This window comes from Theropithecus gelada, chromosome 13 (genome assembly GCF_003255815.1).
Source record: "Theropithecus gelada isolate Dixy chromosome 13, Tgel_1.0, whole genome shotgun sequence".
Lineage (NCBI taxonomy): Eukaryota > Metazoa > Chordata > Mammalia > Primates > Cercopithecidae > Theropithecus > Theropithecus gelada.
In genome coordinates, this window is record NC_037681.1 from 4,801,848 (window position 1) to 4,804,856 (window position 3,009).

A 3,009-nucleotide genomic window follows, 5' to 3' on the forward strand; every position below is an offset into this window, starting at 1 on the left:
CTTCCTCCTCCTCCTCCTCCTCCTCCTCCTCCTCCTTCTTCTTCTTCTTCTTCTTCTTCCTTCTTCTTCCTCCTCCTCNTCCTCCTCCTCCTTCTTCTTCTTCCTCCTTCTTCTTCCTCCTCCTCCTCCTCCTCCTTCTTCTTCTTTCTTTCTTCTTCTTCTTTCTTTCTTCTTCTTCTTCTTCTTCTTTTTCTAATTTTTTATTTTGAGACATTCTCACTCTGTCGCCCAGGCTGGAGTGTAGTGGTGCTATCTCTGCTCACTACAACCTCCTCCTCCCAGGTTCAAGCGATTCTCTTGCCTCAGCCTCCCAAGTAGCTGGGACTGCAGGCATGTGCAACCATGCCTGGCTTATTTTTGTAGTTTTTAGTAGAGACGGGGTTTCGCCATGTTGGCCAGGCTAGTCTCGAAGTCCTGACTTCAAGTGATCCGCCCGCCTCAGCCTCCCAAAATGCTGGGATTACAGGCATGAGCCACCATGCCCAGCCTGGAGTTTTTGTTTTGTTTTGTTTTTGAGATGGAGTCTTGCTCTGTTGCCCAGGCTGGAGTGGAGTGGTGGATCTCAGCTCACTGCAACCTCTGCCTCCCAGGTTCAAGCGATTCTCCCGGCTCAGCCTCTCGAGTAGTTGGGATTGCAGGCGTACACCACCAAGCCTGGTTAATTTTTGCATTTTTAGTAGAGTCAGGTTTTTACCACGTAGGTCAGGCTGGTCTTGAATTGCTGCCCTCAAGTAATCCACCCTCCTTGGCCTCCCAAAGTGCTGGGATTCCAGGTGTGACCCACCGTGCCAGGCCTGGTCTTTAAATCTTTATGAATGATAAAGGAATTATTCATTCCCTTATGTATAACCTCAGGATGTTAAATGTTTGTCACTGAGATGTTAAATGTTGAACCTGGGAGGCAGAGGCTGCAGCAAGCTGAGATCATACCACTGCACTCCATCCTGGGTAACAGAGACACTGTCTCGAACAAACAAACAAAAAATTTATTAAGTGGTGAAGTATCTATACAAAGTTAAGGGATAACCGAGTTCTGTAATTGAATTACATCACTGCTCCCTGCCCTTCTACTCCACCATGGTGTGCCCGGGCCTGCGTCTCCCTGCTGTGGCTCCAGAGCCAGTGGTGAGCCCCTGCCCAGGCAACAACAGGGAAGAGATGGGCACTTCTAGACCCCAAGATGCAACAGTTCCTCTCCTCCCATTCACACACTCTTTTTGGCCAGCACTTCCCTGACCAGGCTCCCTCCAGCAGCTCAGTTGAAGAGCTAGCCATCTAAAAAAGATTAGCATTACAGTACAGTGTGACAAGAGCCATCAGAGAGCTGTGCACAAAATATCGCTGGGGCACCAGGCAGAGTTTGGGGCATCTTTGTGGGGTAGGGACGGGTGTGTTAAAGGAGTGAAGGTAAGATATAAGGCACTGAGCAGGAAAGCTGCCAAGAGCAGGCCCCAGGAGCTTGAAGTCCATCACCGTTGTCAGTAAGTCCCGCCTTGGCTTTTACTTCTTAATGAGGCCAGATTCTCTCAGTCTGCAGATCAGAGCAAGCGGAAGCCCTCATTTGTTTATAGTTTAACCCTAACCTGATCCTAGCTTGGAAGCAAAGCTTCTCTCCCTTTAGCAATGACAGCTTCTCTGTACACTTTATGACCATGGCTTTCCACCTACAAGTCCCAACAAGCACTTTTTAAAAAACGGAATTAAGCTCTTTCCCTAAGCGGCCTGAGGTAATCTATGAAAATGGTTCGCTATTCACTTGACCTGGAGAACCCCACGAAATCATGCAAATCAAGAGGTTCCAATCTTCGTGTTCACTTTAAGAACACTCGTGAAACTGCCCAGGCCATCAAGGGTATGCATATTCGAAAAGCCACGAAGTATCTGAAAGATGTCACTTTACAGAAACAGTGCGTACCATTCCGACGTTACAATGGTGGAGTTGGCAGGTGTGCCCAGGCCAAGCAGTGGGGCTGGACACAAGGTCGGTGGCCCAAAAAGAGTGCTGATTTTTTGCTGCGCATGCTTAAAAACGCAGAGCGTAATGCTGAACTTAAGGGTTTAGATGTAGATTCTCTGGTCATCGAGCATATCCAAGTGAACAAAGCACCTAAGATGTGCCGACGGACCTACAGAGCTCATGGTCGGATTAACCCATACATGAGCTCTCCCTGCCACATTGAGATGATCCTTACTGAAAAGGAACAGATTGTTCCTAAACCAGAAAAGGAGGTTGCCCAGAAGAAAAAGATATCCCAGAAGAAACTGAAGAAACAAAAACTTATGGCACGGGAGTAAATTCAGCATTAAAATAAATGTAATTAAAAGGGGAAAAATGGAATTAAAGAAAATATCAGAGTGCTTCCAACAGAGTAAGTATTATTTCATGAAACTTTTGATTCAGTGGCATGTGTGTATGAGTCTGGGTGGTAATGTCAGATGTATTTCTTACTGTGGTCTGAGGTTTTAAAAGTTTAAGTGAAACTTTAAAGGAAAACATCTGTTCATCAAATATTAAGTATGATCAGAAACTGTATCTTGTTCTAGGGTAAAGAAAAGAGCAAGACTTAGCTCCTTCATTTAGGAAGCTGTGAATCTGGGGGCGAAAAGACAAACATACCACTAGGACAGGATGTGAAAACCACACACTGACAAAGTGGTGTCAGAGTGCCTGGAGTTGGGAGGAGGAGCCACCACCTTCCGGGGACCCAGTGCCCCTGGAGGAGGTGGTGTGTGGGCTGGTCCTGAAGCGGGCTGCAGGAGGAAGCATGTTCCCGGTGGGGATGGGGGGCGTGGACGGAGAGCTGTAGCCTGGTGTGGGAATCCAGGGCAAGGGGCTGCTGGACAAGGCTTGGGCAGAGGTGCCAGGAGGACACAGGGGCAATGATGACAGGGAGGAAACGATCAAAGCAGACCAGATACGGACTTTATCCTGTGGGAGATGTGGGATGTATGTGTGTGTGTATACACACACACAAACACACACACACACACACACACATATACAGAGTG

General features: G+C 47.6%; 1 pseudogene across 1 annotated transcript; it reads left to right on the forward strand.

Moving 5' to 3' along the window:
* The first annotated feature begins 1,710 nt into the window (after positions 1-1,710).
* LOC112604806 lies at positions 1,711-2,326 on the forward strand (annotated as a pseudogene). Its single transcript, XR_003115283.1, has one exon. The product of XR_003115283.1 is annotated as a 60S ribosomal protein L17 pseudogene (transcript).
* The last annotated feature ends 683 nt before the right edge of the window (positions 2,327-3,009 follow it).